The sequence below is a fragment of the Balearica regulorum genome, chromosome Z, assembly GCF_011004875.1.
Source record: "Balearica regulorum gibbericeps isolate bBalReg1 chromosome Z, bBalReg1.pri, whole genome shotgun sequence".
In the NCBI taxonomy this organism is placed as follows: domain Eukaryota; kingdom Metazoa; phylum Chordata; class Aves; order Gruiformes; family Gruidae; genus Balearica; species Balearica regulorum.
The window spans coordinates 1,085,427-1,095,421 of record NC_046220.1 but is presented as its reverse complement, the minus strand read 5'-3'; the positions used below and the strand labels follow the sequence as shown (position 1 = coordinate 1,095,421).

General features: G+C 57.6%; 1 long non-coding RNA gene across 6 annotated transcripts; it reads right to left on the bottom strand.

Annotated features, from left to right (window-relative positions):
• Positions 1-1,577: 1,577 nt before the first annotated feature.
• Positions 1,578-4,734, bottom strand: LOC142599405 (uncharacterized). Of its 6 annotated transcripts, none has more exons than XR_012832956.1 (3): positions 4,620-4,734; positions 3,185-3,299; positions 1,578-1,808 (listed from the first exon to the last, which is right to left on the bottom strand). It is a non-coding gene; the product is annotated as an uncharacterized LOC142599405 (long non-coding RNA). The 6 variants fall into 6 exon arrangements; XR_012832959.1 differs by having other exon boundaries at positions 4,625-4,728; XR_012832957.1 differs by lacking the exon at positions 4,620-4,734 and adding an exon at positions 4,561-4,582.
• Positions 4,735-9,995: the final 5,261 nt, after the last annotated feature.

The window sequence follows — 9,995 nt, the reverse complement described above, 5'->3', positions numbered from 1 at the left end:
CGGCAATTCTAGCTGCACAGAAGGCCTGGAGGCAGCGAGTTCAGCTTGAGAACAGCTTCTACAAAGCCTGCCACGCAGTCTAGGAAATGTCTGCCTTGAACTTCTCATATTTAAGGACTGCCCTTTGCCTGGGAGAGGGTTAAGCTATGCTGAAAGACCATGACTCTGCATAAATTGGCGGTCAGCTTAAGTTATCCAGTCCTCATGGAAGTGCAAGATTGCTATTCTGCCATGAAGTAAAGGGCTTTGAACTTGCCAGGACGGAGCTTTTGCCTTTCCCCTTCCTTCCCCAGCGCGGCAGAAAGCCTGCGATCGCTTCTCTGTCACTCCTGATGAGGGTAAGGAGGACCGGCACGGCCGTTGGGCGTCACTGGGGAATTCCACAGCGGGAAGAGGTTGCACGGCTTCGTGCGGTGCTGGGGGCGGCTGGTGGTGCCTGGTCCCAGCTTTGCCCTGGGCGAAGGGGGACCGTGCGCAAGGGGAGGCCGTGGCGAGGAAGAGTGGTCAGGGGGCTGTCGCTGGGCTGGGGTCTGCCCCTCAGGCTTTGGGAAGGGTAAAGTGCTTGGGAAAAGTCAGACGAGTCTGAGGCTTTAGGAAACAGAATGCCGATTCCACAGGTGTTAATGGAAATGTCAGGGCAAGGAGGAAAAAGGAAAGGAGAAGAGAGAGGGGAGAGGAGGGGAGGGGAAGGGAGGGGAGGGAAGGGAAGGGGAAAGGAGAAAGGGGAAAGGGGAGGAAAGGGGAAAGGGGAGGAAAAGAAAAAAGGAAAGGAAAAAGGAAAGGAAAGGAAAGGAAAAAGGAAAGGAAAAAGGAAAGGAAAGGAAAGGGTTTAATTTATTTGTGTTAGAGCAAAAAGGAGGGGAAAAGAGAGGCTGAGAGAAACCAAAGGGAGAAGAATTCCGAGGGGTTTTCTGCTGGGGGTTTTTGCCCCCTCGTCAGGTTGGCACAGCCTTTCCCGTATTTTCTGGGAGAGGGCGTCACTTTGATGCCAAGCCCTTCCAGCAGCTCTCGGCGCGGTCTGGCTGGGCAGCAGCCGTGTGGCGCGTCCCGTGAGCCCGATTCCCAGCGCAGCTCGAGCCTGGCCCGCGCTGCCTCAGGGCGTTCTGCCGACAGCGACCTCCGCAACAGGCTGCGCGGCCCCGGCGCGTTCTGCCCCACGCGGCTCTTGGTGCGCGAGGGTCGCCCTGAGGAATGGAAGAGCCGCATGGCTTCCTGCCAGCAGCCGTGCTGAAACGGAATCTGTGCCCAGAGCGCGCCGCTCAGACAGGCGGCCGCGGCCCTGCCGCGAGAGGCCGGCCCGGAGATGGTGGGGAGTCGGACCAGGGCGCGTGCGGACGGGCTGCAGCGGCTGTCGGCAAGGCCCCGTTGCAGGGCACGGGCGTTGCCGTAGCTGGGCGTGCCTCTGGCTCGGACCGCCGTCGTCACATAATTTACGGGTCGTGGGCAACGCGGCGAATTTCCAGGAGGTCGTTTGGGAGAGACGGGTAGGGAGAGGGGTGCAGAGAGAAACGGGGCGTTGAGGGTGAGCGCGCGCGTGGGTGCGTGCGGAAAAGAACCACAACGGTGAACGCAGCCGCTGAGAGCAAGCGTACTTTATTGGGCTGAATCAGATCACGTCTGGACGCCTTTCCAGAGCTGCAGAAAGGATGCGGAGCTGTTAACGTGTCGGAGCATTGACCAAGGAGAGGAAAAGAAGCTGCGTTGGCCAAAAAGCTGCATTTCATCTTGCGAGAGGCAGTAGCCAGGAATTTGCTCCGAGAAGCGCACGTTTCACAATGGGGAGGCAGCAGCTCACGGTCATCCTTCTCCTGGAAGCAGAAAGAGCAGACATAGAGGGTAGAGATCACTGCTGTTAGGAAGGCCTTGATTAACACAGTACCGTTGCAGAACAGACGTCGGGGACCCCTTAAATACTGCGTTGACACGTCTACACGTACACAGGTATTGCGCTTACCGAGAGACAGACATCTGTGTCGATATGCGCACGCAGGGCTGGTGCATGCACGCACGCATGATGTATAGCAGGCATGTTATAGGTCCAGCCGTCTGTGCCACAAACTGCCTTACCAAAGCGGTAAGTTTTGTTCCGTAAGGAGAACAGGGGCCTCTGACTACGTGAAGTCAAGCGTTGAGCCACGCGAGCGCTCGGGCGTTTGCCTCCAGCTACCGTCCCCGTTCCAAGCTCCTTGCCGTGCATCGCGCGCAGCACCTGAATCGCGCACGCTCGCCCCCACAGACACACCCGCGTCTGTTTGTGCATCGTGGCTTCGGGAGAAGGGGCGTGTAAGTTTTAAAAACTTGCACACGTCAGGAACGTCCAAGCATCCCTGAACCGCTTGCCGGAGCAGGACCCCACGCAGTCTGCCTCCGCTCCGTGGGGCTGGCTGCCCTAACGCCTCTTCCTCCTTTTCTGCAAAAGCCGAGCAGTGGAGTCCTGTCCTCAAACCTCCTCCCCCAAAAGCGGTCTGTGCAAAGCCCGACGCTCCAGAGAAGGGCCGGGTGTCTCAGGAGAGCATCGTGGCTGGGGGAGGGACGCACAGCGTGGCTCCAGGGCAAACGGCCGGACCCAGGAGGTGGGAGCGGGGACAGGCAGCACCGGAGCAATTCGGAATCGCCGCCCAGGGCCTGGGTGGGGTGGAGGAGTGGGTGGGCAGGAACCTTCTGAAAGTCAGCGAGGGCTGAGTTTTGTCTGGCAGGGACAGCCTCGGTGGGTGGTCACTACAACATCATTTGGGGGTTGGAACTAGATGATCTTTAAGGTCCCTTCCAACCCAAACCATTCTGTGCTTCTATGATAATTAAACCCCATCTTCTCTGAGTGGCCGGGCTGAAACTGCAGAGAATTTCTGTGGGAGCCACAGCCCCTGTCTTCTGACGTGGGGGAAACAAAAAAAAGAAAGCAAGCCCTGCCAGCTGAGCTACGTTGTGCAGACGGTGGGCAAAGGCTGGCAACTGAAACCTGCACGGTCAGACATTTTGGTGACATTTCTTTCAAGCGTGCGGGAAGAAAGTGACAGTGTGTGGGCTGCAACTGGGAATTCCGGACGTGAATCCATGGGTTGCTGTTGCGCAACGGCTCAAGACACCGCTGCATCGGCTCACGCTTCCGTATCCAAATACCCAAATTTGTCTATGGTGGTGAAGAAGCATTGCTGTTGGCCAGAGACCTCTCCCCTGGACTTACCCTTCATCTAGCGCAGGGCGCCGATCTGCTGCAGCATTCTGGGGAGGTCGCAGGAAACGCTCTGCAGGTCAGAAAATCCTCCGACGCAGTGTTTCCCAATGAACACGTGAGGGGTCTGGGCAAAAACGACACCACAGATTAATCGTTGCCGCTGGGTCGATGGCTCTTCAGGGCCTTGGAGTCCCACCGTCCCCCCCGAGTGCACGTGAAGCTGCCGGGTGGGACGTGCTGCCTGCTGCCTGATGGCCACCGATACTGTCGGCGTCACTTGGCACAGCAAACTTACCTTTCTGGCAGAGCCCCCTCTCCACGTACCCTCTTCCCGGCCTTTTGTAGCCCTCCCACTTCGCAGCCCCCGACCGTCTGCTGTTCTCCTGCCTGTGCTGGCCCCTGTTCCTGCCCATCCCACGATGGCTGCCCGGGTGCAGGACGAGCGGCCATAATCAGTGCAGAGCCAAACATAGAAACAAACCAAGGAAAACCGCCCCTCTGCTGATGACCGGGGGCAACTGCTGAACCTCAGCGCCTCAGTCTTCCTGAAGCATGCCGCTCTCTGCAGAGGGAAGTGAAAATCGTGGCCAAGCTGGGAAAAAGCACCCGGGCAAAGGCCAGGGAAGATAAAAAGAAAAGAACACCCAGGCAGAAATGAAATTATTGAGATGGTAATAGCTCAAGGACTCGAGGCAAGGGACGTGGGCAAGAACCAGCACAAGACACTATGGGGAAGAGTGGCCGGTCGGAAGGTGGCAGCTTGGGAAGCCCTCTCCCCTGCTCCCATGCAGCCGCGGGCAGGTCTGACGCCGGCAGGAGGACACCCCACCCTAAGGAGGGACCCCCGCCCCCGTGAGCTCCCCGCTGCTCTCCCCATGGACCCGTGTGAGCGAACAGCAGTGCCCTTCGGCATCTCCCACCACCAATACGATCTGCAGCCGACCCCATGGGCAGGCTGGCGATGGCAGCCCCGGGGACAGGCTGGCGTATCGGTTTGTCCTCCCCCTTCCCTTTCACTCTTCGCCCTGGCTCTTCTTGATCTTGGCCAGCTCTCCCCCCACCTTGGGAGGAGCCTGCCTCGGGACGGGGGGCGTCCCCGTGAAGGGGGTGCTTAAGGCAGAAGGCTGGGAAAAGCCAGAGGCGTTCCCCTGGCCAGGACGGGCACGGGAAGGAACGGATCACTGGTGGGACCGGGAAAGGAGAGAGCTCTGAGCAGAGCACAGAGCAGTTTGTTCTTCATCCTGCACGGTGCACCAAGCTTTCCCATCACCACAAAGCCCCCAGAGCCCAGCAGCAGCTAAGACAAGCCTTCTTCTGACACCCCATCCCTGGCAGCACTCGCCACCCCTTGGTCCCCACTAACCCCAGCCGTCCCGCTCCCCCACCCCTCCGCTGCTGGCAACTGCCGTCTGCTTTCGGTCGCTGACTTCTCTCGCTGGCAAACCTCACACCATCCTTCTTCAGCCTGGAAATCTGCTTCTGCTTTCTCTTGGTACTAATCCTATCGATCCCCCTCCTTCGGGGAAATCAGCTTCCGCTCTCTGTACGCTGCTTCAGTACAGAGTTGGCCAACTGCTCCCTGTCTCCCTCCCTCCCTCCCTCCTTCCCCCCCATTCCGCCCGCCCGCCCTCCCGCCCACATTCCCCCGATGCCGGGAAACCCTTCTGCGTTCCAAGGAAGCGTGCAGTCCCGGCCCCGCTCAGCACTGGTGCTGTGAGTCAGCGGATGCTCAGCTGTAGGGCTGCGAGGTCTCCTGCGCTCCGCAGGGACGGCCACCGGCACACGGCAGCGCATGGCGCAGCGCGGCAAGGGCACGGCGCGCAGGGGCCGGGGAGGACACGAGTGGATTACGAACGCTTTCCTAGAAGGGTTGCTACTTTACGGCCAGCTGCAAGGACACAACTCGAGAGCCTCGTCTGCTCAAAGTCAGAGGAGGAAGCGAGCGTCCAAATCCAGACAAACTCGCAGCTCTGTGTCCTCGCTCCTCTGCAGATCACCACTGCCTCGGGCAGCGCCGTAGGAAGATCTTTGAAGGAGCTTGGGCTCAGAGCCCTAGAAACGTGGAGGTAGCCCTCTGCACCAGCCCTCCGTTAGGCTCAGCTTCAGCCCTCCTTCAGACCCCGAGCGGGGTCAGGAACAAGCCCCAGCCTCGGGCTTCCCCGCGCTTCCGCGGGTCTCCACAGCCACGGGGTTTGGGGAGGCAGAGCGTGTCCCCAGAGCTGCCGCGGCTCCCTGGGCTCTGCACCCAGCCGGACCCGCCATGGGGAGCAGCCGGCACGCCTCGGCGCGGCAGCACGGATCCCCGCAGCGGCTCCAGGGGTGGGAGGAGCAGGGGAACCGAAACAACCGTGGGAAAGGGGTGCAGCTTCTCCCTCTGACCTGGTGGAGAAAGTAGAGGGGAAAGAGACCTTGCTTCAGCCTCTGCCACAGCTGGACAGACTACGGGGTGGCTGGGACAAAGGATGGGCAGATTCTCAAACAAGGTCGTGACAACTTACATTTGTTTGTTCCATGCTTTGCTTGAAGTAATTCTGGACGTCCTCCCTCGCAGTAATGTCAACAACTTGCAGGCCTCCGGGTACGAAGGAAAAACTCTTGAGCAGGTCCAGGGCATTCCTGCTGTAAGAGCAGCCTGACTTTATGAACAGGGTTACTTTGTCATCCCTGATACAGTTCCTGATGAACGTGTCAGCCATGCTGCTTTCTCAAGAGGAGCGGGAGAGATGCTCTTGAGCAGCGAGTTCGCAGGCAGACGGGACAGCAGCAATCTCAGGGCGAGAGATTTATAAGCAGCACAGAGCCCTCCTCCCTGAAAACTCCTCCCCACGGGAATGTAATCTCATCACCAGATCAGCTGTTGTGAAGCTGGAACACTTTTACTTTCTATTTGTTTCTGTAGAAAATCCCAGCTGCCCAAGAAAGTAGCAGCGTAAAAGCGGGGCGACGCTCAGCTCCCGGGTGTTCTTTCAGTGCACGTGCGGTGGCACGAGGTTTGCAGAGCTGATGCACGGGCTGAGGCCGAGCTCCCGGCGTCGCCGCTCTGTGCCCATCCTGCCCCTCAGCTCGCCCGCTGCAGGACGCTGAGACCCCCTTGGGGGGACGGTGCAGCCATGGGGAGACCCGCAGGCAAGTTAGTTGGCATCCGTCCTTTCGCCGTACAGGCTGCCCGTCCCACGAGTGCAACGCCCTCCATCGATCGGTTTGTGGGGGCACATTTCTCCCCGCGCACCTTCTCCCATGGGTGGGACTCCGCGCCAACGGTTTCCAAAAGTGCCTACGCGGCTTGTCAGCCTTGCTGCAGTTCCCAAGGCTCTGCCTTTTACCCCAGACGTGAGCTGAGGACCAAAAGCGTTCAAAGAACCAGCACCAGAATTCTAAAAAAAGTCCCAGAACGTGACTTGAGCAGACCTATGTGGGAAAGGTGTTTAGGGAACGTATAATGGAATCACGAGGACTCACCATGTGTACCGCGTGACACGATGAAGAACAGTTTTGCGAGCCTGGCAGAGGGAAAACCATCCACTCACCAGCATAAAGCTGCTTTACGGCAGGGCTGGGAAACGACCGTACGCAGCGTGTCAGAGCACGGCTGGGCAGCATCGGTGCGACACTCGGTTCAGCTTTTGCTGTTGTTAGACCGCTCAGCCCTGCTCCCCTTCCTTCGGAGCTTTTTCCCTTTCTCTAGCGTTCTCCACGTTGGGTTTGCACGGGACACCGGAGACCTCTGCCCGTCACCCAGCCCGAGCCCCCGCTCAGGGCAGGGTCGCCGCGAGCCGGTTGCCCAGGGCCGTGTCCTATCAGGGCTTGCGCGTCTCCAAGGATGGAGCCTCCACAGCCAAAACAAACAAAGTGTTTTCCTTCTGTTTAGACGGAGCCTGCTGTGTCTCCGTTTGTGCCTGCTGCCTCTGGTCCTGGCGCAGGGCAGCACTGGGGAGAGCCTGCCTGCGTCGTGTTCATTCCTGCACCAGGTAGTCGTGCATGAGGGCGAGAGCCCCCCGAGCATCCCCTTCCCCGGGGGGGGCAGCCCCAGCTCTCTCGGCCTCCCCGGTGCGAGGGATGCTCCGATCCCCTGGTCGCCTGCACGGCCCTTTGCTGGCCTCCCTCCAGTGCGTCCACATCGCTCTTGTACTGGGGAGCCCAGGGCTGCTCTGGAACTCCTTATTGCCGTGAGCCTGGAAGGGCAAAACCAACAGCAGGGCCCACGTCCTCCTTTTTCCCGTTAATCCACACTGCGTGCGACCGGCTGGCATGAGAGCTCTGCCCCTACCCCGAACGGGGCTTCCCAAATTCAGCTTTCTGCAGCAGCATCAGCATTGCAGAAGGAAACCGGCTCCGCTGTGCACAGACCACGTCCATTTTGAGCCCGACCCACTCCCTTGCAGTCCTGAGCAAGGAAAACGTAGGCAGCTGGGTTTAGGCAGCTCTCGGCACCCCGCCGTCGCTCAGCTGCCTGCCAGGCACCGGCCACGTGCTTGCTGCACCACAGAAAGTCCAGGGCAGCACAACTTCTCCTCCCTTTCAACTTTCAGTATTGCTTTTAATTCTCTTATTTACAGGAAAACAGAATGTTCATCAAACGAACAGATGTAAAATGCTGCTCGGTTTGGGAAAGCACAGTGGGTGGAGTTAACTAAGTAATCCTACCTGCGGTGATAAGAACACTGAAGCAGCGTTCCCTGCAATTTGCCCAACTTTGGCTGCAAGGCTTTCTCTTCCAGGAGGAGAAAAGCCAGCTTCTGTTTTCACCACCCTTCTCAAATATCCCAAAAGGAAAGCCAGCCAAAGCTGAAAGCCCAGCCATGCTACCCGCGGTTTTGCCATAGCCATCGCTCCCGGTGCCTCTGGGGGCACAGCCCCCGCTCCGCCCCCCCCGGCTGGTCCTGAGACCCTCTCCAGAGGCCACCGCTGGACGCCCACCCCAGCTGCCCTGGGGCTGTTCCCTTCAAGAGATTTCCCCTCCCGTCAGACGGCGCTGCTCTCCTTGCAGTCGGCGCGGTGGCCAGCCTGGGAGCTTGGCGCGTGCAAGAGCTCCAGGACGAACCACGGCTCTTCCGATCTTGGCGACTGGCAGTGGTGTGGCTGTATTGGCAGGGAACTCCCAAACGCCTTTTTTGGGGCAGGGGCAGGAGCAGGGTGGGAGATGGTGGACCTACCCCCTGGATCTGCTGGTTTGTTCTTGTCTGGGTTCGGTACCGAATTCATTCCGATTGTACTGTTTGCTCGACGTTCAGACGTTGTAAAGGCACAGGGCTCCTGGCTGAACGCTTGACCGTACCTGGTGAAACCTAAAGGGAAAACGAGGGGGATGCTGCTGCAACGCGGTAAGCAAAGCGTCGTGGTCCAGAGCATCAGCTCCCGGTGTGGATTTAGCTGGAGCTCTCGCCCGCTGCTTGAAACCACAGACATGCTGCCGTGCCATAAGACAAGAAATTAAGGTGAAAGGCTCATTCTTCCTGATATGTGGTGCTACGCGCATTCAAACTGCAGGTTGTATTTCCCGATGCCAGGCTGGCAGCTCGTTCTCCGTAGGGAGCCTCGGGCTTTACCCACAGCTGGTGATACAAGACAGGTCGGTGTCAGGACAGGCATCACCAGGGTTGAAAAACAGCCCTGAACGAATATTCTGCAGACATCTGCCCGCTGTGGTGACTACCAGGTAGCCTCAGCTAGGGGTGGAGGTAGAGAAACATGACTGGGCTATTAGTCAACAAGAAAAATAGAACTGAAGTGTCGAAGGGAGGGTGGTTTGGGATGCTGTTCACCGTATAGTTACATGTAGAGCCTGCAGACACAGCAGAGATCATGGTGCTGAAGAGTTCTCCCTGCACGACATTGTTGTTGTGACACTAAATTTGTGGTGCAAGTGTGTGAGGGTGCCATTTCCTGCATGCACTATGGGACGGCTGCATACAGTAACCGAGAAAAAATTGTGGCTTTTGATTTAAAATGCTCCAGTCCATCCTGTGGTGAAAAGCAATCTACTGAGCTTGCAGGGTTATTTGATTATTTGGTGATGGGTGTCCCGGAGCTACTTGTTCTGTGATAAGCTTTGACTTGGTCTCTATGTACTTCAGGGGTCTGTAACCCATGGGGTTGTACAAGGCTCACCCCTCACCTCTGCAGTGATACCCCAATCCTACATTAGTTACTCTTTCTGCATGTTATTGCCATGAAGGAACTTAGCTTTCATTAAATCCTACCAGGGCTACTGACATTACTTTTAGATAATTACTGGGTACGCCACTCCTCTTGCTAAAATGGGAAGGTATACTTCCTTTAGGGGAAACCACTGCTGTAAGAATGACTTAAAATGCATCACTAATATAAGGAAAAAGGGAAGGAGAAGTGCAACTATGCATAGTGCTAACTATGTGGAAAGAATGTCTGTAAAAATGTTAATAGTATTTAACATATGTGTGTAGAGGTTTTGATCCTATACAAGCCTGGAAAGTGTGCATAACTTTATTGGCTTCCTTAGTGAAGAATCATCCCTGCAGCCAAAACATTGCCTATAACACAGTGATTAAATGCTCTCCTAAAAGCCAGGAGGGTGCAGGGGACAGCCTGGTCTTCACCACGGGCTGCAGGGGGATCTCTGCTCCGGCGCCTGGAGCACCTCCTGCCCCTCCTTCTGCACTGACCTGGGTGTCTGCAGAGCTGTTCCTCTCACATATTTTCATTCCTCTCTCTGGCTGCAAATGCCCTTGGTGGTTTTTGTTGGGTTTTTTCTCCCATTCTTAACTATGTTATCCCAGAGGCGCTGATTGGCTTGGCCTTGGCCAGCGGCGGGTCCGTCTTGGAGCCGGCTGGCATTGGCTCT